Source organism: Schistocerca cancellata, chromosome 8 (genome assembly GCF_023864275.1).
Source record: "Schistocerca cancellata isolate TAMUIC-IGC-003103 chromosome 8, iqSchCanc2.1, whole genome shotgun sequence".
In the NCBI taxonomy this organism is placed as follows: domain Eukaryota; kingdom Metazoa; phylum Arthropoda; class Insecta; order Orthoptera; family Acrididae; genus Schistocerca; species Schistocerca cancellata.
In genome coordinates this window covers 484,962,967-484,990,362 of record NC_064633.1, presented here as the reverse complement: position 1 = coordinate 484,990,362, position 27,396 = coordinate 484,962,967, and positions in this window count along the sequence as shown.

The window sequence follows — 27,396 nt, the reverse complement described above, 5'->3', positions numbered from 1 at the left end:
CCCATTCGCCTTCTGTAATTCTTGCATGCTCATTCCATTTAATACTGCCTTACAGTATTACACATAGATATTTAATCGATGTGACACTATGAAGCAGCACAGTACTAATGCTGTACTCGAATACTATGGGGTCGTTTCTCCTAGTCAGCTGTATTAAATTACCTTTTTCTACATCCTGTATCCCCCTACAGTAGCTCAACGACGGAACCTTCCCGTACACTACAGCATCATCAGCAAAGAGCGCAGATTGCTGTTCACCATGTCCGTCAGATCATTTCTGTGTACAGAGAATAGCAGCGCTACTACCACACTTCCCTGGGGAGCTCCTGACGATTCCCTTGTCTCTGATGTACACTCGTCGTCGGGGTTAACATACTGGGTTCTATTACTTCAGAAGTCTTCGAGCCACTCACATAACTGGGAACCTATTCCGTATGCTTGTACCTTCGTTAATAGTCGGCAGTGTGGCACCTGTCAAGTGTTTTAGGGAAATCTAGGAACATGGTATCCGCTTGTTGCCCACCATCCATGGTTCGCAGGATCTCTTGTGAGGAAAGGGCAAGTTGCGTTTCAGACGAGCGATACCTTCCAAACACCGTGCTGATATGTGGATATAATTTGTTCCTTCTCAACGAAATTTATTACATTCGAACTGATAATATGTTCACGGATTTTGCAGCAAACCAATGTTGCATATACAACGTCAGAAAAATCATGAGACGGACGTCGGCCGAAGAACCTGAGAAAGAAGCCAACAGGCAGTTTGTTACATATAGTGGTATGTAATTTTTAGAGTTCGTAAAGTGTGCCTTGGCGCTTCGCTACGTAATAAGAGTTTGAGAAATTCTTGGGCGATGCATCGGATAGAGTGTCTAAACTGCAAATACTTATACGAGGCAACTTAAAAGGGGTATGTTTTTTATTAACATGGCCCCATTATTCAGCATAGCCAATTATTTGTTCATTCTCCAATTTTATCACGTCCGTTATTCCTTAATTTGTTAATGTACGTCTTGTTCTGAACTGTAGAGTTGTCTTGACCCTCATCGTAAACAAATGTGACGTATAGCGAATAAATAGACAGAAAGACTCTTTATTGTGTCATTTAAAAATTGCACAACAACTAATAGAAGCACCTACTTTCATAAAAAGTCTATGAGAATGTGTACAGAGTGAACTGAAATGGAACGACCGTATAAGACGGAGGCCAGACTGGGATTCGTTGGAAGAACCCTCAAGAAATGTAGTCCGGCGACAAAGGAAGCAGCTTACAACATACTCATTCGACCAGTACCTGAATATTGCTCGTCAGTATGAGATACCTACCAGATAGGACTCATAGAGGAAATAGGGAAGATCCAAAGAAGAGCAGCACGTTTCGTTACAGACTCATTTAGTAAGCCGAAAGTGTCACGGAGATTTTAAAGTTTTGAACAAAGCTGCGTGGTCAGCAACTCCAGTGGCAGACGCTGCAAGAGAGGCGTTCTCCGTCACTTTATGGTCCACTGAGAAAGTTTCGAGAGCGTACATTTCTGGAAAAGCTAACCAATACATTGGCTCCTCCTACGCACATCTCGCGAAAATACCATGGAGATTATATTAGAGATTCTAGCCCACACGGAGGCTTCTAGCAATCGTTCGAATCATATGCGAGTGGAACAGGAAAATCTGTGACACTGGTACACATCGGAAGAAGGCTTGCTGGGTACAGCTGTACACGTAGATTAGTTTGCTAAAAGCACAGAATGTTAAACCTATAGAAACTGTTTGCGATTATTTGGAAGAGCGAATGAACATAGCAATCAACACCCCTGCAGTCTGGTAGCTCTGCCTCAGCTGTGTATGGTACATCTGAAGAACCTTGTGGATTCTCTTTCCTGTAGAATGAAGGCTGTATCACGACTACAGGCTGTGTTACGTGGTATTAGCGTTATGCCTTCTGTGGTTGAGTAATTTTTTGTTCTTTTTGTTTAGAAGCCTCGATTTCCCCACAACAGTGGACTATAGTATTCATAGGAAGTTGCTCGTGGCATGTTGCAGCCCCCTAATGTTCAAGCAACTTTGGTCCTCACTGTTTTATTGTGGAAGGTTCAGCTTTGGAGAGGTTCTGATGTGTCATTTGAAACATAAGGGGAGCTAGAACGGAAATTTTTTTTCAACTTTTCGAATTTTTATCTCATTATAAAATTAGCAATTTTCCGATATATATCACTTGTAAACTCACATGGTTGAAAATGTTAAGACATTTACGTGCATTACTTCAAGATCTAATAAAATCGGTAATGTTTCATATAGAAGGCTGTGGAGTGCTATGTTTTTAACCTTTATAGGTTAAATTACGTGCTTGTATTGGGCATGTCCCGAAGAGGATGGGTTACCAGGTTCAGGAAGTTGAAACGAAGTTTAAGACACAAGAAACTTTCTGATGGTAAAACCGTAAGAGGCAGGCTAACAGACAAAATGATTGATGAACTACAGCAGTATTATGGGATGACCATTAAAAATAATACTAAGGATTTGTTGAAAATGAAGCAGGGAGTACGGGCTACCTTCTTCCATAGATTGTCAGGTCATGAAAACCAGTACACCATCTTTGCCCTCCTGGACCTTATTCATGGTGCAATTACTGCAATGCTCAGTACTCAAACAGTTCATACAGCCATAAACATTCCATCCCAGCACCAGTCATGGATATCATAAAACCTATTTGCCGAGGTCTGGCAAATCCTGAATTACTGAAGAAGTGTCTGCATGGTCAGACTTACAATCCAAATGGTCGTTCAATATTCTTACATGGACTCCCTTACCAAAAAATGTTTTTGTTGGAATGAAGACACTGAAGTGGGGGGTCAGTGGTACTGTTATTGCTTTTAATGATGGCAACATTCGTAGAGTGAATGTGCTACAGCACATGGGAATTAATCCTGGAGCAAACTGCATCAGAGAACTTGAACGGATGGACAAGATTCGAATTGATAAAGCAGAGTATGCAGCACAGCTGGCCACTAAGGAGTCCAGAGAGAAGAAAAGAAGAAAAAATTATGAAAAATATCATGACAATGATATACAGTATGACGCAGGGTGCTTCTCAGTGACGAAAAATAAAAAGTTAAACATATATTAAGTGAGTTACAGTCTTTTGAAACTTTAGAAACCGTTCCTGAAAATTTATATCTGCTGTTGCATTTTCCCCTAAATCTCAGAAACCGCTTCGAGTAGAGTATTCAAATTTTCAGGCAGTAATAACATATATATCGTGAGTCTACTGAACAAGAAGAAGAACATAATGTTACCTATAATTAAAATTATTTAGGGTAACGTACAAAAAAATACACAAAATTTTAACCATGGAATTAAAAAGTTGTATATCCGAAAGCAGTGGTTGAAAAGCAATTACTGTAGTTCATTAGACTCAGAACATACAGTTTAATTCCCTGTAAAAGTTTCATGTTAAAGGCTACAGTGGTTCCTAAAATACAGGGAAGCCAAGTCACTAAATTTAACGTTGTCGGGATAGGGCGTTCCAACTCCCCTTAAATGAGACAGTTAGTGACATTTGCTGGATTTAAGTATTACTGAGACATTACGACCTATGTTCAGGTAACAATATATTGCTACCCATCAATAATGTGACTATGCCAGTACCGGTGCGTTTTTCACTCCATCTAGATCTGTGTCATGAGGGTCCCAATTTTTATGACCTAATTAGCATAATTCAATTCTTGTCAGACCGGTTATTACTGAACTAGCATAATTTATTCATTGCCTTTCCCATATATATCAGGTTTATGACATTATTACCATAATTAATGATTAAATTAGCATCATTAGTTTCGTATTTCTGAATTTATGACCCTAATTTATGACACAGTTGGCATAGTTTACTAGCCTCTCTCCTTCCTGAAAGGTCAAAGGGTCAACAAGATGGCAGAACTATGACATCACTATGTGGACGACAAGCTGGCATAAGGTCAAAGGTTCGCCAAGGTTTCCCATATATAGATTGTTGTATGAGTATCCCTGAGGTCATCCCTATGAAATCACTTGCCCTTGACGGGTGACACCTCCTCCCCAAGCGAAAACCTGATGAGTTGTTACACGATTCATCAGGTTTCCTCTTGGGAGACAGAGTGAATCATCGAAAGCAAGTGACGTCATAGGGATGACCTTGGACAGACTCGTACAACACTTTACGTATCCAGCCACTTGGTGACCCTTCCACCTCCCACCATCTTGACCCCATGTGACGTTGTAATTCCGCGATCTTATTGGTCCTTTGACTTTGGCGGAAGGGTGACGGGTTGATAAATTGTATCAGTTGGGTCATAAATTTGTGTAATAAATTCAGAGATATCTGGCCAAAGCAAAGAATAAATTACGCTAATAGGGGAATAAACCATCTGATAATAATCAGATTATGCTACATCTACATCTACATTTATACTCCGCAAGCCACCCAGCGGTGTGTGGAGGAGGGCATTTTACGTGCCACTGTCATTAACTCCTTTTCCCATTCCAGTCGCGTATGGTTCGCGGGAAGAACGACTGCCAGAAAGCCTCCATGCGCGCTCGAATCTCTCTAATTTTACATTCGTGATCTCCTCGGGAGGTATAAGTAGGGGGAAGCAATATATTCGATACCTCATCCAGAAACGCACCCTCTCGAAACCTGGACAGCAAGCTACACCGCGATGCAGAGCGCCTCTCTTGCAGAGTCTGCCACTCGAGTTTGCTAAACATCTCCGTAACGCTATCACGCTTACCAGATAACCCTGTGACGATACGCGCCGCTCTTCTTTGGATCTTCTCTATCTCCTCTGTCAACCCGACCTGGTACGGATCCCACACTGATGAGCAATACTCAAGTACAGGTCGAACGAGTGTTTTGTAAGCCACCTCCATTGTTGATGGACTACATTTTCTAAGGAATCTCCCAATGAATCTCAACCTGGCACCTGCCTTACCAACAATTAATTTTACCTGATCATTCCACTTCAAATCGTTCCGCACGCATACTCCCAGATATTTTACAGAAGTAACTGCTACCAGTGTTTGTTCCGCTATCATATAATCATACAATAAAGGATCCTTGTTTCTATGTATTCGCAATACATTACTTTTGTCTATGTTAAGGGTCAGTTACCACTCCCTGCACCAAGTGCCTATCCGCTGCAGATCTTCCTGCATTTCGCGGCAATTTTCTAATGCTGCAACTTCTCTGTGTACAGCATCATCCGCGAAAAGGCGCATGGAACTTCCGATCTATCTACTAGGTCATAAATTATCCGGACCTTTGTAATGTAGGTGGTATGGTAACTGCACCACACTTGGTATCGCCCCGTTACTGCTGCTTTTTCCTCTATCTCTTTAAATAACTGAAAATGTTTGCTTGCGCAGAATGGCACAAAACCCTCTTAACCACCGTCATCATTTATAAGTTTCAGTCTGCACGAGAATTAATACTGTTTCGCTTTCGACGTTTTGTCCAACTCCTTTGAGTCTCCAGTAGGATTTTCACATAATTTCGACCCGCTGACACTGAGGGAGACTGCGCTAAAATTTATCGCTTGCGCCACGAGGCACGTTGCAGAAACCACTCGAAGTAAAAACAGGTGAAGATGTAGTGCTCGTTGCGGTGCCAAGAGCCACGGGATGAAGTTGTCAGCCGGGCAGACGCAGCGCTGGCCGCCAATTAGGGTGGCCCTGGCGCTGCGGGACAATAAAACGCTCGTTTCGATTAGCGGGCGGCCAGAGTTACGGCCCTCCGCCCGCCGGTCACACCTCGGCCGCCCGGCATGTGGGTCGCCGCCTGCCCCGGCTCCGACTCGCCACTCCTCTCCCGCAACAATAGCCGGCCGCGCCTCATTAGCCCGCCGGCTTTCTCTGCGCCGCACTCGGAATGCAGGCGGCTTTCGCGTCGCGAACGCTGCACGCGATTGTATCGTGAGAGCGCTCCGTAACGGGGCTGCAGCGCCCCACTAATGCCATCGGCCTCGCTGGGCATCACCAGTTAATGATGTGGTACTGTGCGCTTATCAGGGGACTTTACATAACTGGCTATCTTCTTCTAGTTCATACTTACAGTTAGTTAATTAGTCAGTCACATTTCCATAGATCATTTGAACCATTCTTGTATCGAAACGATGTGGAACGAGTTAGTTTACGGGATATGTATACATGATTAGTGTTGATATTAAGAAACTCAGTATTCTTTAGTTGTATAGACGTAGCTACACTTAAACACTTGTTTTGCGGCTACCAGTTTTAAAATATCAATTCGTGCTTGAAAAACAAGGAGTTGTTCAGAAGAAATACTGAGCCTCTGACAGCTTTAATAATCTCTGTATCTAGAAGGAAATGTTCTTACTGACTGACTAACTCATCATCACCCAGCCCAAATCCCTGAACAAAGAAACTTGTAATTTGAAGACGATGTTTGATCTTTGAAAGCATCGTTCAAGAACGGATGTTTCGAAACTCTACCTCCAAGAGGATAAAAGTGGGTGAAAAGTTTTTTGAAACTATGTTACACTTAAGACAATTTTCAAGGCAGCACTACGGGAATTGGCATTTGGTTCCTTAGTGGGAAATGACAAATATATGTTTCATCATTTTTGGAAATATACCCCCTATGGTGGTGAAATAGTGAGTGACAGTCTTTTTTTGTAAATAATTACTAAAGAACTACTTAAGTATTTTTAGAGCTACATCTAAGTATTTTTAGAGCTACATCTATAAAAACTGGTATTTGACTTCTTGGTTACAATATGTTTTCAAGTGTTTTTGGAAATTCAACCACTAAGGAGTTGAATTATATCCTGACTGATTCACTGACTCATCATCACCCAGCGCAAACCGCTGAGGACAGAAATTTGACATCTGGAAACAGTGTCATACAGTAGGCATCCTTTAGTAAGGGATCGTTTGAAATTCCATCCCTAAGGGGATGAATTATGAGATGAAAGGTCTTATGAAAATATGTCTTTATTAAGGTGATTTGAAGCTAGAGATACGAAAATTGGTATTTATTTCCTCTGTCAGACATAAAAAATGTACATGCTTCAGCATTTTTGGAAATTCGAACATTAAGGGTGTAGAATAGTAGCGAAAGTTTATTTCATAAATAAATCATTGTTAAAGTACTACTAAAGCCTTTTTAAGCTGCATCTATGAAAATTAGTTTCCGACTTCTCAGTTAGGAATAAAAATTTATAGGTTTCAATGTTTTTGGGAATTACAGCCTCAAGGGATAAAATATAGGATGAAAATTTTATATTAAAATATTTGATTTCGAAAGTATTTCAAACTAAATCTCTGAAAATTTGTATATGGCTCCTCAGCTGGAAATAGAAAAACACATGTTTCAGTGTTTTTCCAAAATTCAACTGCAAAGGGGTTGAAATAGGGGACGATTACTTTTATGAAAATATTTCGTTATGTTAAAACATATTTAAAGCAGCATCTCGGAAGACTGATATTTCACTTCTAAAGAGATGTGTGTTACGGAATGAAAGATGTGTGGAAATATCGACACAAGAACTCGAAAGGCACGATTAATGAAGACCTCAGACTCCAACTACCAGATTCGCTTTTTGATCAGGTGTACATTCGGACCAATGGCCTTAATCATAGTTTAGAATGTGTTGCACTTTGTTAACAACATATAAATTCGATTTAAGCAAAATAAAAATGAATTAGGCATGCCATACAGTCTAGACTAGCGAAGCAGCAGGCACTAAGCTAGTGGGCAATAAGGGTCATTTTTGCCTTTAGTGTTGTAAGTACACATATCATTGGTCTTCTCAAATTGTGATGGATTATTTTTGACGAATTTCATTAGCGAATATATGTAGTGTGATTGTTTATAGAAATGTCCAACTCCTTGAAGTTGTACGTTAATGACGACCATAGGTGAACAACAATATTATCTATACCACTAGCTTTTTTCCAAACAATGCTTTCTTTCTAAGTGGCGAGTTACTCCATAAAATTATTCCATAACTCTTTATTGACTGGAAATATGCAATATATGTCAGGATGTTGATTCGTTTGTTATCAAGAGTAGTACTTATATGAAGAACTAAAGTAGTTCAAATTAATTGTTTGAGAGGCTCAGTAACATGTGTTGAGTATAGTGCGTTTTCTCAAAATTTTTAAACAACCACTTAATAATTCTTTCAAAACATTAGTAACAACCTCGAACTACCATTTCTGCCTGTTGAATGTCAGCTGTAATGTCATTCACATACACAAGAAATAGGTATTGACTCAAAATTGAACCCTGTATGACTCCCTCTTTGATTTCTCTCCTATCACTAAAGTTTTTTTTATATTTTCAAGATTATTAGAATTATTCAGCACAACGTTTTGCATTCTGATTGTTATGTAAGATTCAGATCAGCATTTCCATAAAATGTAAGTTTTTGCTAATTGTATATCATGATCTGCAGAGTCAAAAGCTAAGCAAAGATCACAAAAATTCCAACTTTTGGCTTGAAACGGGTTATCAGCAGTTCTCCTTTTTTTAAAAGCATTAAATATTAATAAATGAAAATGTTAATTAACAAATAGTAACTTTTAATTTTTTATAAAACTAAAATAGTTTTTAATTACTAATTACATGAAAATGCAAGTATTCAGAATAGATTAAAATTTTTCAGTTCTCTTGGATGGTCACACATCTTCGATAAATTTGAGGAAATACACCAGTTTACCATGGTGTTCTTCAAAACACTTCATTTAGCACTACTCATTCCTGGCCTAGCCTAATTTTAACTACATCTATAACAGACGTGGATACATTGCCCTCGTCACACAAAAATCTCGTACCATGCGTGTTTGTGCACAGCACAATCGTCAACGTTCATCATCTCGTGACGTATAGCTACAGATGTACGCTTGTGTAGGTGGGTGATTTGCATAGGTGTGTGATTTGCAGCTATGCACCACCATGTGATAAACGTTAACGGACAAATAAACATTGAACGTGACTTTTTATATGACGAAACGAGGACGATATATCCACAACAGTTATATATACACTTAAAATTAGGCAAGACAGAAAGACGAGACTTGAAAGGAGAAGTTATCACCTGATTTCCAGGCTGATATAATTGACATTGGTTGGTAGTAGGAGTTTGGAACATGTGAAAAGTATCATTCTGGTGAAACAGTAAAGGATCATTATTCATACGAAGTAATTAGTGCTATCGGCTGAGATCTCAAGTTAATTCCATATTTCTGTATTTCCAGAAGGCTTTTGACATCGTTCCCCACAAACGGCTGCTGATCAAACAGCATGCCTGTGGAGTATCGTCTCATTTGCTTGACTGCTTCGTGATTTCAAGTTTACAGTTCTTGGTAACTTACGGGAAGTCATCTAGCGACGCCGAAGCAGTATGTGAGGTTCCTCAAGGAAGTATTACAGGTCCTCTGCTGCTCTTAATCTATATAAACGATTCAGAATGCAATCTGAACAGGTCTGTTAGTTCATTTGCAGGTGATCCTATCGTTTACCATCCAACAAAGTCATCAGAAGATAAGAACGAATATGATATGATTTAGAAAAGAAAAATTGCAATCGACCAAGAACAATAAAAAAAGTCACGTCCTCTCTATAATTACCAAAACCAAGCGAGGTGGCACAGTGATTTGAATCCTCAAATTCGGGTGGACAACAATCCAAATGCCCGTTAGGCCATCTAGGCAAATGCGGGGTTGGTCCCTTTTGAAAGGGTACGGCCCATTTCCTTCCCAATCCTTTCGTAATCTTGGCTTGTGTTCTGTCTCTGATGACCCCACTGTTGTCGGAACATTAAACTCTAATCTTTCTTCCTTCCTCCTTATGAGTACTAAAAAATTCCGTCAAATTTCAGTTGCATAATAAATTCCAAAACTTCTGAAGTTGTCGCCTCATCTAAATTCCCAGACATTACAACCCTGAATAACTTAAATTGGAAGCATCACATAGAAGATATTTTGGGGACTGGGAAACAAGGACTGTCTTTAAATGTCAGGGCGCTTAGAAGATGCAAAAAATCTGTTAAAGAGACTGCGGTAGAGGACTCTTACCACTTGGGATTGTAAGATGACGTCTAAGGAATTGAAATAGGGACAGGTCATTTAGCATTGTTGCAAATAAAGAGGAGAGTGTCACTAGATCTTTTCACGAAGTGTTATCACCAACTTTATCTTCCGAATACCAAATTATTTTATTAACTCTCTTCTTCGCAGGTAGAAATGAGCACGTTAATAAAAATAACAGAAATTAGAGGTCACACGGGAACATATACTGGGTGGCAATTATTGAACTTAATGAAAAAAAAAAAACGAAAATTAGTTACAAACTACGGCGCGCACACACTTTATTCAACATGTAAGCGTCACTACATTTGATTTATTTGGATTTAGTTTATGACGCGTTCGATATGCCTGCCATCATTGTGACGCAGACGAATAGCAAAATTCTGCATGACCCGCTGAAGTCTCGAAACATCGATGATGTCGATGATCTCCTGAATGGCTGTTTTCAGCTCAGCAATGGTTTTTGGATTACTGCTTTACACCTTGTCTTTAATATAGCCCCACAAAAAGGAGTCGCATGGGTTCAGATCCGGAGAATATGGCAGCCAATCGAGGCCCATGCCAGTGGCCACTGGGTACCCCAGAGCCAGAATGCGGCCTCCAAAATGCTCCTTCAAGACATCAAACACTCTCCTGCTTCGATGGGGTCGAGCTCCATCTTGCATGAGCCACATAGTGTCGAAATCATGGTCACTTTAGATAATCATCTTTAGATAATCATCTTCCAAAACCTTCATGTACCATATGATAGTCACTGTGCCATTAAGGAATAACGCATAGATTATTCCGTGACTGGACATTGCACACCACACAGTCACGCGTTGAGGATGAAGCGGCTTCTCTATCGCGATATGCGGGTTCTCAGTCTCTCAAATGTGTTAGTTTTGCTTATTGACGAACCCATCCAAATTAAAGTGGGCTTCTTCGCTAAAAGAAAATGTTCAAATGTGTGTGAAATCTTATGGGACTTAACTGCTAAGGTCATCATAACCTACATAACTTAAATTATCCTAAGGACAAACACACAAACCCATGCCTGAGGGAGGACTCGAACCTCCGCCGGCACCATTCTTCGCTAAATCAAACCATACAGCACATACTAATTCCCATCTTGCAACGCGGCCAACCGTGCAGTTTGAACATCCTAACGCAAACTGTTCAGAAGTTATGTCGATTTGATTTCAAGTAGTTCAATAATTGTCACCCTGTAGGTGCTGATTTTTCTCGAGTGCTAGTCGAGAGTGGAGCTTTCGAGAAGTAGTCTAAAAGTGTTCTATGGAACCTCTGAAAAAGAGTACAGCACCAATTGCCGAGTAAGTATGTAGATGTACGGGGGTTGGGCAAAAATATGGGGACATCATGCAGAAATGCGTGGTTGAAAATAAATATATTTTCTACGCAAGCCTGCAAGTTCCACTGGCGGCACCTGTGCAGTACGTCAGTCAGTCGCGGCCACAGCAGTGTTTTGTATAATCTTGCGTGCATTATGTCAGAGCTAAGTTAATTCGAATGGAGGCAAATTGTTGGTGCTCGTATGGGTGACTCTTCCGTTACCAAGGAAACCGAAGTGTTTGGTGTTTCAAGAGGCATCGTATCGAAGAATTATACCGCATACAGGGAAAGCAGGAAAACATCATCGATTAAGATACTATGCGGGGAAAAATGTCTGCTGAATGAACGCGACAGATGGTGACGAAAAATAAGAGGACGGTAGCTGCAGTAGTCACTGGAGAAGTCATTGTCACACTTGCAAATTCTGTCGGCACAAAAACGATATGGAAGGAGCTCCAGCGCTGCAAATACCATTAACAGGAAAACACATAACCTGGGCTATAGGGCTATGGAAGAAAATCATTTGGTTGGATGAGTCTTGTTTCACACCATCTGCAAAATATGGCGTGTTTACGTCCCGAGAGTGAAACATGGCTGGAGTTCGGTGATGAGTTTGACAGCCGTATCGTGGTGTCCACGGGCCCCATGGTTACTCAGAAAGGTCGCATTATTGCCAAGGGTGATGTGACCATTCTGGCTGATCACGTCAGTACAGTGTAAATTTTTTGTTGCCCAATGGTGATGCTGTGTTCCAAGACGACAAGGTCTCTGTTCACACAGCTCACATCGTCCAGGACCGTTTTTATAAGCGCGAAGCTGAATTTTTTGCATCTCCCCTGGCGAGCACGAGCATCAGATCTCAATATTACTGAGCCTTTGTAGTCTACTTTGGAGAGAAGGGTGCATGATCACTATCCACCTCCATCATTGTTAACTGGACTTGTCACTATTCTGCAGAAGGAATGACATAAGATTCCCTTGAAAACCATATAGTAACCATACTTATCCATTCCTAGACGATTTGAAGCTATTTTGAATGCCAACAGGGCTCCTAAATATGAGGTGACAGGCGAGTTGTGGCGCTCTGAAAATATTCTAAGTTTGGAGTTGGCGTGGCTGCGCTGGGGCCTCTCGGCAGGCCACAGCTCGTAGGCGGCATGGTGCTACCGGAAGTTAGCTGGAGTCCAGGCCAGACCGTGGGGCTGTGTCAATGAAGGAGACATGCAGGGAGTGCCAAAGATGGCAGACAACTCACAGTTCGTATAGAAATTAATAGTAGCCCGATGAATCATGATACCTCAAAAAGAAACATGTACATTACCATTATTTGCATGACAATCCTGATGGTGTATTCAGATTTTCAATACCTTTATTAGTTTAAAGTTTAGTATCTGACGATAAATTATGTAGGTAACACCCAGCAACGAATTTTCAAAATATAAACCTTTCATCCGATTTTCTCGATCGACATGTCCTTAGAAAGCTATTAGTGTAAACCTAAAGTGGTATAAATTACAGGCATGTAACTTGAATAGTACATGAGTTATTGGAAGTCAAAGTGGATGATTACTATTAATCACGTCAGGCCATAGGTACTCCACGGTTACACGAAAAAACGGTAGCAGCATGCTTATAAATATACTTGTTCGTCTATGTTTTTGGTTATAACCGATATATGCTATTCATGAAGAAATTATTTACTGTGTTTTAGAAAGCACAGAGACATTAGGCTACTGGCTTACTTCTGTTCAATGCCTTTGAAACATATTTATTTGATTTGTTTATGCATTTAATAATGTCAGTTAGAGCCTGTTTATGGTCCAGCTGTAGGAATGATTATTTATTTTCAAGTTATTTAAATGTAAATCCAGTATTTCGAATGTGTTTCATTATGTTTGTGAGTGTGCATTGGCTTGGAGACATGGAGGGAGCGCTGTAGCCAATCACAGCGCTCGTTACTACAGCGGGCGACTACTGATGTCAATGGAGAGGGAGTTCTGGACAGTATAGGAGAGGACATGGGGGAGGGTGCTGGACACTAAGGGGCAACGGATACACGATCGCAGGAGAGACTTGGCGAGTGGAAGAGTCGGCGCGTGGTCACGGGAGATAAAAATATTTCGTAGTTCCGACTTGTGCACTGGTGAGTTTTCCATTGCTTCTGCAGTGAAGACGTAGTATGCATTTAGAAGTGAATATCTCACGAGCTATGTAGTTGTTAATAACTAACTAGGTGAAGTAGAAATCTATTGTTTCCCTGTTATTCAACTTATACCGTATTTTATTTAATTGCTGGACCATCGATAGCGATAAATGTTTTACAGTAATAAAGGGCATTCTTGAAGGTACTTCTGCTGTTGTACTCATCATTTAAAGTCATTAAGGTAGTACCTGCAGAATTTATTGAATTGCAATCTTTCATTTATAAATGTCAATGTTACGTTCAAAATTCGCAATTGCCGAGTGACAGGAACCTTCGACCATTCGATTCATGTGTATATTCATATTGTATACTGTAGACTCAGCAGTATTTGGCTTGTAATGCGGCAACTACGTATTCCAGCCCCTAGACAACGAAACCAGCCAAAACCTTTTAATATTTAAACTCTGAGTCTGAGGGTACGTAGTTGAGGGCCAACGCATCACATCATTTTATTAATTGAAAGCCCACATACACCGTATTAGGCTTGGTAATATGTCGTGTTTTTGGTTTTTCCGTATTTTTGTCCAACCGGTTTGGATGTAGAATACTCAGTATCTGGAAGAACGGCAGTTCAATTCTTCGAACAGCGACCCCAATATAAAAAAAAAAAGAGAGAGAAAAATAACTTTCCTGCTTGGAATATTGTTAGCTTTACTTATTTAAGTAAGCCACTCTTGTTTCTTGATTTTTCTACCATGAAACATCCAGCAATGAATTTTCACTGCTTCATCGGGATAACAATGTAAGTTATATTTCATAAATCACTTAAGGTATAGAAACAAGGTTTTCGGCAAACAATACTATGTAAAATATACCTCGTGAAACGCAGTAACACAGCTCTTCTTGCTAAGAGACTGCTAGCTGTTCTCTTGAATGTAAAGGCAAAATCTGATGGCACAGTGCAGTCTCGGGTCCACTTCGTACTAAACAGTACAGGGGAAAAAACTAGTACCGTGCCAGTCTACTAAATTTCCTAGCTTCTTTTGGGGAGTTGCTCGGTTATTGATCTGTACGCTATCGTTTACTCTCCTTTCTACTATCCATCAAATTCCTTTGAAAACTAGCATGTACCATTTTTTTTTAAAGTTGTGTCTGCGTACGCAGTCTTTCCTCTCGTTCTCCTATCTTTTACAAGTAAGGCAACCTTTCGGATTTCCTCGTTCCATGTCCATTGGTGACACTCCGTGACATCCTAGCAACTCGTTGTTGCTTCATTCCTGCGTTTCTGATGGAATTCGTTAGTGGTTTCCATTAATATCGTGTCGTCCCACATCAGCACACACAAATTTCCAACGGCCACCTGGTGATTTTCAAGTAACGTAGCTATAAAATTTTTATAACAACTATAAAAACTTGCAGATTATCGGCACTTATTTCCAGGGCTGCCAGATGAGCATTACAAAAAATAAAGCTAATGTCATTGTAAAAACAAAGTAAAAAATCAGGGGTACAGCTGTAGAGAATGTGGAAGTTTCAGCATGATTCGAGGTAGAACACCTAAAATAAATCGAGTTGTGGTAAAGGCAGGTGTCAACCTGAGTTGTGACATAAGAATAAAGAAGTTACCCACGAAGGAAGCTGTGACAAAACCCTCAATGTTTTGGTTTTTTAATATTTTTCATCGATCTGGGGCCATGATCAGGTTGATTTAAAGGAAGAGACAGAAAGGATTCGAAGATCTGCTTCGCAGTTCTTAGGTGTTTCTCCGGCCACCATGAGACCGTCACAGAAAAGTTTAGATAGTTAATTAGTTAGTTAGTTACCTATTCCATAGGTGACACTGTACGATATACCATAATGATGAGGAATGAGCAAGTTTGCAGAATATGAATTGGTATTTAAATACGGTTGCTTGCTGACCTTTTACAAATGAGCTCAAGTAATAGAAAACAATATTTAGTTTACTGGTAAAAACACAAGTAGGTTTGCAATATGTTTACACTAAATAAGATACCTGTTTCGGGATACAATTTATGCTATGAAATAGAAGAAATGGCGCAGAAGAACGTATTCATCTTACATTCACATCTGTCTTTGCTACATGTCTGGTCTTTAATCGTTGGATAAACGATCAAAGATGTTGGTAGCAACATCATTCATCCTGTTCTGAGCTAAAATCAATTATAATGCCAAGAAATGAAGGTAACTTTTTTTCTAGTATTGTGATTATGGATGGTTTTATTCCTTCTGGACACTAACGATTATTACAAATAATTTCACGACAGAAGACATATACTGTGGTGGTGTGATTAAAATATCTAACTTCTTAAACAACCTTCTACAAAAGGAGCATCACGCAACGACACGCTTTAGTACAATGAAGACTTTCTCTCTTAAATACGAAGTACCCCAGTAAGCAATTAGTTGTGACATTAATGAAAGGAAGTAACCAAAGCATGTTATCTTTCATATTTATAACTCTGTCCAAGCCCTGAAATAACACGTAGATCAAGCGTGACTGAAATGAGTTGCTCATGAAACTGTAAAACAGTTTAAATAACCATCCATACAAATAGAATATTGTTCCACGTTTACTAGGTTCAGGTCATGCATTAAATTTGTCACTGCTATTGTACCGTATGATGTGCAGAAGTACCTAAAATGTGTACAAGTACTTAAAATTAAGAGACAGATCATTTACAGAAAATCTGTCAAATGGTTCAAATGGCTCTGAGCACTATGCGACTGAACTTCTGAGTTCATCAGTCGCCTAGAACTTAGAACTAATTAAACCTAACTAACCTAAGGACATCACACACATCCATGCATGAGGCAGGATTCGAACCTGCGACCGTAGCGGTCGCTCGGCTCCAGACTGTAGCGCCTAGAACCGCACGGCCACTCCGGCCGGCAGAAAATCTGTCAGTGATACTTTGAAAGACATTATTTATAATTTCCCCTGTTGCCGTATGTTTACTGGTGCGTCAACGGCAAACACTATAAAGAGGACACTGTCCACCTCTGAAATTCTTATTCTAAAATTTCGGAGGGCCATGTTCAAAGTAGTCAACAGAGGCAATACTTTCTCCAACGTAATTCGCAAATAATGACCACGACAGTAAAATCATGGCATTTCTGGCTCGTATAGAGGTGCACAGAGATTTCTAGCGTATAGCATTTGTGGGTGCTGCAGGAAAGGGATAAAATTGTTATGGTACCCTGTTTGCCCTCCACTATAAGCCATATTGTGGTTAGCGGAGTATAGATACAAGTATATGATAGGGTTTCGGATTATACTATGACACGGAGTACTTGTGTAGATAATTTCAGAAGGGAGATTAGGAGAATGGGATGTAGACTCTGATGCAGACCAATGACATAGTGATTAAGAGCAAATTCATAAGCAGCTACATATGTGTGAAGAGACTAGTGGAAGATAAAACCATTGAAAAATAGTTATCTCTAACAGTCCCTCGAGCTGAACGAAAAAGACAGATAGCATTAGCCACCAGACTGTTAATGTAAGTAATGAAATGTTAAAAAGACATAATCTCCAAAAAAATGTCAGAGAAAATCTGAACACATTACGATGAACGACTCAAATTCTTACGCAATGATTCGTACTAAAAGACTATCTACGTTACTGTGAAAAACATTGTTACGTTGAATCATCGTTTCTTCCCAAATACAGCTAAAAACTAAAGAGGTAATTGCCCTGTAGTTATGAAGATTTAAAACGACAACTAGATAGCAATTCCCCTGCCCGTACATTGCCGTGATTTATTGAAGAAAATGGTATAACCCTGCTTCAGACATAGTAATTAAATATCTGCACAATTTCAGATGCGTCCGTCAAGTCAGAAGCAAAGGCTAACAGGCAGCCAAGACAAAATGTAAATGATGTTGCGTCACTTGAATTGTGGACAGCCCGGAGACAGATGAATGTCGTTGGTGCATTTCCAATGGCATCGTTTTTTACCTGCTCACAGCGAAACAATGAAGTCTCCAGAGGCAAGATGTTCATTTGATGGTCGTGACGCACAATCCGTTATCGAATCGTCCATTAAGCAAACTGGAATACCTAGATAGCCTATGTGTAATAGTTAAGATTCATATACAATTTTTATAGCGCAAGTTTTATGCTGTATATGTAAGTTTACTTCCTCAGAACATTAAAATACTGACGTAAATCGACAAAAATATTTAGTATCGGAGAACAGACGGTTTAAGAGACACACGGAAGAAGGAGAAACAGTTATTTCTCAGTGCTTACATTACATTGGTGAAAAGAATCATTCTTAAAATAAGAAATAACAAGAAGCTTCACAAAGATTTGAAGTCACTTACTTTGGTCCAGAAAGATGTCTATTATTCTGAAAGACACATTTTCGGTAACTTAACAGCGGCCACAGAAAGTTTTACTACTAATAAAACTCAGTTTGAGTTGCCCCTAAAGGATTTATTTATGGCCAATTCCTTCTACTCCACTGATGAATTTCTTAGTAGAACGAAGTAATGTGTATTTGTCACTTCCTCTTGCTTCTGAAATGTTTCTGCTTGTGTAGGTCGTTCTTAGAGCCTCTTCCAAGCTTCTTTTTTCAACCACAGTCTATCATTTATTACCCCTCCCACAACAGTCTTTGTTTCACATAATTGTTCAGCTCGTTTTTCCATCTTATTCGTGAACTTCCAGTTGGTCTTCGTCCATATTCTGATCCTTCTAGGGCCCTTCTCGGAAGTATTTCTGGTCCCTTTCTTCTAACGTGGCCAAACCATTCAAGCCTACTTTATTCACCATGGCTTCTTTCAGGGGCTTGATCTACAGGTTGCTTTGTGTTGTTTCATATCAAATAATGAGAGTATTAATACAATCTGACATTTGTACCAATTCTTTGCTATAATGCGGTCGTTGTAAACAAGCGTTACAAAACGATTTTTCTTTGTGATAATGCATGGGTGCAATGGCCTGAGGATTGTCATATGAACCTCACTGTATTGTTCATTTACATGTTTTGTGACAAGTTATTATCATTTAAATAAAAACATGTTTCTGCTATTTTTTTGATTTCTGATTCTTGAGAACCGTTTCATTTTGCATCTGCGAATGGTACATTAGTATATTTTTCTTCTTTGTACTCATTTACAGCGTGTTCTTCTGGCATGTTCCACATACTGACGGGTCTCCTTACTATGGATCTATTTGAACGAAAAGTACATCTAATGTAATCTAGAAAGCTCTTTCTTCCGTAGAATTTTCAAAGATATTGTCTACTTCACATGTTGTCAAACAAGCGATAAGCCCAAAAGTGTTATTCTGAACGGTCAGCCATCTTGGCAGCTATGCGGAAGAGCTGGTTCAACTCCCGGACTTAAGAAGGATATTTCCTTGTTGGTATGGCTGGAACCGGGTGTTCTCATCTTCTCGAGACGAACTGAGGACCAACTTGAAAGAGAAGTAGCGGCTCCAAGACCTGGAAAGCTAACAACGGCTGGGAGAGGAGCTTTGTCATTCATAGGCAGAGGGTGGCACGGCTGATGGTCGGTATCGCATCGGCTTCATGATCAGACTCCTATGTTGGTCGTAGAAACAAAAAAATTGTATTGAGGAAAAGCTCACAATTTTATTTATTTATTTATTTATTTTTTGCATCATATTACCATCACTGCTATAATAAGATATCAATAGGTTGTTGCGTTTATGTATATGATATAACAAGAATATTGAACTATATGGACTGTAACTGGATTGAATTTTTTTCCTATTGTTAAACATAGTGTGTGTCTGTGTTTCTGTCTTGAACAATGCAGTGATGTAACTACGAAACACTATCTGATAAAGATGAGTCGCCAAAACTATTACAAAGTGAATAACTGTTTTGTTAATTAAACTTTGTTAAAATAATTAGAAAAAGTAAATCTTTACACCAAATGAGTTGTCCTGTGAAACTGTAGGGTGCAGCGCAGTGGACACGGCTACGATTCGTGACGTCAGAGTATGTGACTCGCTGTTGCAACACACAGAGCTAACAGAATAAAAATGGTACATTAAATTACAAAATGGATTTTGAGGGGATAAATAACCACAATGTTTTTGGGAAAATTCTCTGTGATTTTATGCAAGTAAACCGACAAAATAAAATTTCGGACACCAAATGATATACACGCGGATGTAACACTACACTGTAAGAATAAATCTGTTTGTCAAGGAAATGTAATCTAAATTATACTTACCCACTTAACCCATATTACTTTTGAAACTGCTAACTGTGAATGATTTCACTATGTTCTGATTGGTGTAAAACTGGCCCTAAATAATTTTTATGAGGCTTACATGTGGCGACCGAAATTCGGTACCGCTAGGAGTGGTGAACATAAAAAATACAACGGAGCAGCAAGGTTGCTAAAAGGAAATAAAACCTTGGGCAATGCACTGCAAGGAGATGCGACCATACTAAGCACATTAACCTTTAATTTTGCACAGCTGTCTTCCTTGTAATTCAATGATGCGTCACACATAATCAGAAAAAAATTAAATTCTTTCTCGAAGAAACGGTGGTGGAATTTGAAATTGGTGAATGACTGGGAAGAAAGTAACCTTTATAAAGCTGTACTCCGTAAACTGAAACTCATACTTAGAAATTTACAATTATATTTGCAAAAATTACTTTCTATAACAAACATTACTCTGCCGTGAAATTATTAACTTGGTAAAGGACTGGTAAATCTACAGTCTTTGAGTTCAAGCCACGTGAGCTGACAATTTCATGTAATCGCGTGTTAACAATGAAATGAACTAACCCAAACCAATAAAGAAAAATTCCATTAAAACCTTCCGTTATTCAAACACATCGTAACTATGCGCAAGGAAGCAATGGAGCAGCAACATTCTTCAGATTTTCACTTGTCAAAAATCCTTACCAAATCACACTCGAAAGTTAATCATCCTCTGTATTTTTATGTCTGTACTCTCAAGCTATTTCCAGACCGCTGAGTAGTGTGACGAACGCCCGACCAACTCACTACCTTCTCTGACAATGCAACAGCAACGACAATGATACTAGCAATCACAGATCATAACGCTCGTATTCGTATCCTTTACGGTGTAACACATCGATTATTGAAAACTTCTGTCTGAAAAATACCCAGTACAGAGATATGAAGTATGACACACCGAATAAAAGTAGAACTTACATAACTTTTCCTGAATTCCAAAATTAAGCCCGAAATCTTATAAAGTATAATAACTCTGCCAATGGTATGCTCTGCTGCACGGTTCTCAGAAACTCTTCACAGTTCTTATCTTTACGAAAAGCGACCAAACTAAAGTGCTTAATGGTTACTGCATAACTATAAGACTGTAGTCTTCAGGCTTTCCAGGCGATCTGTCGTCATCTTGATGTGTTGGATGTTCTGTCCGATATCTGTTTCTCCATGCACAGTATTTCGACTATGTGATGCTTTGTCTTCCTCAGGTGCTACATGATACCTCTCTTCCAGTGGAATGGGTCCAATATTTATACCCACTATCTTCCCCTTCCGTGGTCGGCTCGAGGTGTTCCGTCTGTGGTCCATTCTATAACGAAGTACGAGGGCTCTTCGAAAAGTAAAGTCCGATCGGTCGCTAAATGAAAACCACTGTGAAAATCAAAAGTTTTTTATTCGCAACAATCAGCCACACCTTCCAGCTACGTCTCTTAAACAGTCGCCGCTCCGACTTAGACATTTTTCGTCGCGTTGTGCAAACTTTCCAGTACCCTCGTCACAGAGAGCAGCCACCTGTGCTCTCCTGCAATTCTCTACGCTGGTCTGCCTTTTGTTGTTTGTGCCTCATAGCCAGCGATTCATATGAGCAGAGACGAACAACAGAGGGAGCCAATTAAGGGTTGCATTATAGGTGATCAAACACTTCCCATTGAAAACGCTGCAGAAGCGTCTTCATTGCCCCTCCAGAACGCGGCTGAAAATTGCCTTGAAGAAAGAAACGCATGGCATGTATGTCATGTGGGCACCAGATCCACATACTTTCCGAGAGACGCTGTTGTCTTCTGCATTTCTACATGGTCACTTTACGCTCTGAACTGAAGAGAGCGACGTGAAGCAATCGACGAGCACACTTAAAGACACTGCCCAACACGTCTGTGCAAGGTTCCATCAGATTTTCACTTTGGTTTCCATCTCGCGCCTAATGGGACCTTTCTTTCTGAACACGCCTCATATTAGTATTTTTGTCTTTTTTTCTATGTTTTCCTAATACTATTCTTGTAAGAGGAAATATAATAGTCAGGCTTTTAAGTGTGTTATTTGTGATGAATAAGAGAGTCATGTACGAGGTGCGACAATAAAGTAATGAGACTAATGTGAAAAAAAATGGTGCTTACCGTTTTAGTCAAGTTTAGTGTTGTCTCCTTCAAAGTAGTTCCCTTCTCATTGCCAGCTTCTGTAACATCCTCCAAGATCCTCGTCACAGCTTTTTGGACATCTTGTGTTGTTTGAAAATGGTGTCCCTTGACCGCCGTTTTGACTCTTGGAAATAGAAAAAGTCGTACGCAGCGGTATCTGGTGAATAAGGTGGCTGTGGTAGGACTGAAATTTGTTTTGAGATTAAAGATTGCTGTACTGACAGAGCAGTATGGGATGGCGCATTATTGTGATGCAGAATCCAATTATCAGTAATTTTGGCACGGACACGAAGAACTCTTTTTACAAAGTCTATCTAAAATTTCTTTGTAGTAATATTGGTTAGCTGTTTGTCCAGGAGGTACCAACTCTTTATGAACAATTCCCCTGGAATCAAAGAAGCACACAAGCATACATTTCACTTTTGACTTTGACATGCGAGCTTTTTTTGGTCTGGGTGATCCCTTTGATTACCATTGCGAACTTCAGCGTTTTGTCTCTGGATCGTACAGAAAAATCCAACTTTCATCACCAGTGATAACACGGCTCAACAATTCTGGATTGATTTCCATTTGCTCTAACAGTTCAGTTGCCACTTTTTTCCGTGTTTCTTGCTGTTGTGGTGTGAGATTTTTGGGACCATTTTTGCAAAAAAAAAAAAAATGGTTCAAATGGCTATGAGCACTATGGGACTTCTGAGGTCATCAGTCCCCTAGAACTTAGAACTACTTAAACCTAACTAACCTAAGGACATCACACACATCCATGCCCGAGGCAGAATTCGAACCTGCGACCATAGCAGTCCCATTTTTGAACAAATCTTTCTCATACCAAGATCTTCAGTTACTATTAGACGAACCGTTTCTCGATTGATGTTCAGTACTTCTGCAATCATTTTCACGGATACTCTTCGATCAGGTCGTACGAGTTCACACACCCTGACCAAGTTGACATCCGTCCGTGAGGTTGATGGTCGTCCACTGCGGTCTTCATCTTCAACATTCGTTCGGCCTTCACTAAACATTTTATGCAACGAAAAACTTGAGCTCTTGACATAACCTCCCCTCCAAAAGCCTTCTGAAGCTTACCGTAAGTTGTCGTCGCCTTTTCACCCAATTTAACGGAAAAAATGGAATACCGTTGCGCAATATTATGCGGTTCCATTTCCGTGACGAGAGACACAAACACGTGTTGAGTTACTACAGCACAGCTCACAACTGAGCAGTTGCATCGATGTGCTGCTTGGACTAGAAGCAGCTTATAGACCAAGGTCAAAGATATTGTGCCTAAGCAAGGCTGCAGAGTTGCCACATCTTGCAAAGAAAATCAGTCTCATTACTTTATTGTCGCACCTCGTATATGAAACGTAAAATCATAATGCGTAAAATTTGGTGTAATCAGTTTAGTAACTACACTCCTGGAATTGAAATAAGAACACCGTGAATTCATTGTCCCAGGAAGGGGAAACTTTACTGACACATTCCTGGGGTCAGATACATCACATGATCACACTGACAGAACCACAGGCACATAGACACAGGCAACAGAGCATGCACAATGTCGGCACTAGTACAGTGCATATCCACCTTTCGCAGCAATGCAGGCTGCTATTCTCCCATGGAGACGATCGTAGAGATGCTGGATGTAGTCCTGTGGAACGGCTTGCCATGCCATTTCCACCTGGCGCCTCAGTTGGACCAGCGTTCGTGCTGGACGTGCAGACTGCGTGAGACGACGCTTCATCCAGTCCCAAATATGCTCAATGGGAGACAGATCCGGAGATCTTGCTGGCCAGGGTAGTTGACTTACACCTTCTAGAGCACGTTGGGTGGCACGGGATACATGCGGACGTGCATTGTCCTGTTGGAGCAGCAAGTTCCTTGCCGGTCTAGGAATGGTAGAACGATGGGTTCGATGACGGTTTGGATGTACCGTGCACTATTCAGTGTCCCCTCGACGATCACCAGTGGTGTACGGCCAGTGTAGGAGATCGCTCCCCACACCATGATGCCGGGTGTTGGCCCTGTGTGCCTCGGTCGTATGCAGTCCTGATTGTGGCGCTCGCCTGCACGGCGCCAAACACGCATACGACCATCATTGGCACCAAGGCAGAAGCGACTCTCATCGCTGAAGACGACACGTCTCCATTCGTCCCTCCATTCACGCCTGTCGCGACACCACTGGAGGCGGGCTGCACGATGTTGGGGCGTGAGCGGAAGACGGCCTAACGGTGTGCGGGACCGTAGCCCAGCTTCATGGAGACGGTTGCGAATGGTCCTCGCCGATACCCCAGGAGCAACAGTGTCCCTAATTTGCTGGGAAGTGGCGGTGCGGTCCGCTACGGCACTGCGTAGGATCCTATGGTCTTGGCGTGCATCCGTGCGTCGCTGCGGTCCGGTCCCAGGTCGACGGGCACGTGCACCTTCCGCCGACCACTGGCGACAACATCGATGTACTGTGGAGACCTCACGCCCCACGTGTTGAGCAATTCGGCGGTACGTCCACCCGGCCTCCCGCATGCCCACTATACGCCCTCGCTCAAAGTCCGTCAACTGCACATACGGTTCACGTCCACGCTGTCGCGGCATGCTACCAGTGTTAAAGACTGCGATGGAGCTCCGTATGCCACGGCAAACTGGCTGACACTGACGGCGGCGGTGCACAAATGCTGCGCAGCTAGCGCCATTCGACGGCCAACACCGCGGTTCCTGGTGTGTCCGCTGTGCCGTGCGTGTGATCATTGCTTGTACAGCCCTCTCGAAGTGTCCGGAGCAAGTATGGTGGGTCTGACACACCGGTGTCAATGTGTTCTTTTTTCCATTTCCAGGAGTGTATGTTATCGGTCTTTTGTCTGGCATGCTCCACTTGTCTTTGCCTTCTCTACATTTCCCCCTTCTATCTACAATCTATTAAGACGTATGTATTAATGAAAATGTATTTAAATGAGAATAATCACTTATTTTTGTTCAAACATTGTGTCATGTTCTTTTATTTGGTACCAAAACATTGTTTCATGTTCTTTTATTTTGTGCCACTAATACCCTTGCTAAGCCGTTGAAACACTTCACAGTGCAAGTGCTGGCGAGTCTTCTTGTGCAAATGCAAGTAATTGGCTTGGGCGATATCTCCTTACTCACAGAGCAAGTTGGGATGAGTCTTCTCCTATTAACGGAAATAACGGGCTTGTGCGATATCTGCTTAGCCACCACTGTGGCCGTCGCACTAAGATAAGCACGAATTGTACTTATTTCTCAAGAACAGTTTGTCATTAAATTCTTGAAGTCCGATTGCTCAGTGCGAATAAAACTGACGCACTTAATATGGTATCACCAGAGATCGCGATGCCACATCGAAGTTGGCAACGCACACAGATACAATAAACGTTAGCGATGTCTCTCTGCAATCCGCAATGGCGAATGGGAGGCGCTCCCGAAGATCATGCCTCTGTCTCACCCAGCAGTGCCCTCGCATGGGGGTCAGTACAGAGGCGAGCACGGAAGCGCTCTGCCCCAGTTCGTAACCTCAGCTGAAGCAATCAACATCGAGTAGTACTGAAGAGTTATTCAACTTTCAGAGGGAAGTGTACTTTTGTAAATATTGAACATTTCACTTCAAGATAACAGCTCGGTTAATTAGTTCATCAAGTGATGCTTCAATGGTCAGTGGCTGTTGTAAATTGTGAGTCACTCCTGTGGTAAGCGACTGTATAAAGTACAGTAAATTTTTAGTTCTTTCATGTAATAAAGTGAACCAATATTTCATGTGTTGCAGTTCCGTCTGCCTGAGTGATCAAAGAACCCATAGTTATGGCCGAAAAATTGTACTTTCGTCGGATAATAATAGTTAATTATTAATCCAAACTTCTGCGGTCGTGAAAAAATATGTAGTTCCTGAAGAGTGATACCTCGCGTTTTACAGAAATCCTATCTCCAGAACTTTCCATGAGCTCAACTCACCCGCTGAAAAGGGAGGTTTTAGGAACGTCTTGAGCCGTTCCGTTTACTATCCGAAGCATCTGGCCGCGGAATGACGTAAGTTTTCTACCGTATGACTGTTTGTGTATAGGGGAGCTCAAAATACTGAGGAGAATTCGTCTGCGGCAGACAGTGGCGGTCGAATACATCTTAACTGTAGCGTTTACCTAAAGGAGTCAGAGGCGCAGGTACAGAAGACGGCAGGGGGCGTGGTAGAGCGTCATGCTGAGGTCGAGGAATTACAAACAGATCAAGACCACGTTCCTTGGTAAGGTGGCACTCTTACGTCACGTGTTAAAATAAGCTGTTAAGACTAGTAATTCTGACCATAGTTTTAGAAGGTTCCCTAAACTGTCCTCAATAATACAGCCTGAAATAAATGGAATAACTACTAGCTATTGTCCAATGATAGCAAAGAGCAATCAAGACTAGGTCACGGACGCCGTGCCCTTTGTATTTAAGGGGAAGTAACCAAACGTGCCAATGAAGTTAGTAATTTCAGTAGTGGAAATAGAACACAGTAGACACCTCATGCTCGCCAGGCAGTGGGACAAAGCATGGCTCAGGACAATGGGATTCCACATAAGCTGTACCTGTAGACAGTTTGACTTTCCCGAAAGTCAGAAAGGTACAGTTTAATCGAATTGTTTCCTTTGCAATGAAAGACTGGTCTCCTGTAAAGGTTGCCGGCCGCGGTGGTCTAGCGGTTCTGGCGCTGCAGTCCGGAACCGCGGGACTGCTACGGTCGCAGGTTCGAATCCTGCCTCGGGCATGGGTGTGTGTGATGTCCTTAGGTTAGTTAGGTTTAAGTAGTTCTAAGTTCTAGGGGACTTATGACCTAAGATGTTGAGTCCCATAGTGCTCAGAGCCCCCCTCCTGTAAAGGTTGACTTGCAGTAAAGAGCCACCTTCAAGCACAGAGCGCTTGGGGCCCTTGAGAGGATGCTAAGAGGCATTCCGGTTATGAGCAAGCAGGATGGATGTTGGGCAGCAGCCGTCTCGACAAGTGAGGAATGCAGATAAACACTTGAAGGAATTATTAGCTGCCTTCACGAGGATATCCGGCATGCAGTCTGAGAGGCAACCAGTAGCCGTCATTGAGAAGTGCTGCAATTAAAAACACCTGAGAGCGACGTGGCAGTTCCACTGCTACTCGTTAACAGTCGGACAGTGACTTACAAGACCAGACATATGGTCACACTGCACGGAGACTGGGAGAGGTGGTTACCTAGTGTTTATAGCTCCTTTGGTGAGACTGCAAACAGAGACCACCAATGCTAAGACAATGTGATGGGAAATTCAGCATCCTAAAGGAGAGAGTGAAGGAAAATGAACAAACCTGTAGAGCAGGGGTAGTAGTGGGATCAGAGTGGTCACCGAGAGGCATGAGGACTGAGAGGTATGATTCGTTACTCAGGAATTGAGGATTCACTGAAAGCGATGTTATAAGGCAGTGAGGACAGAGCGG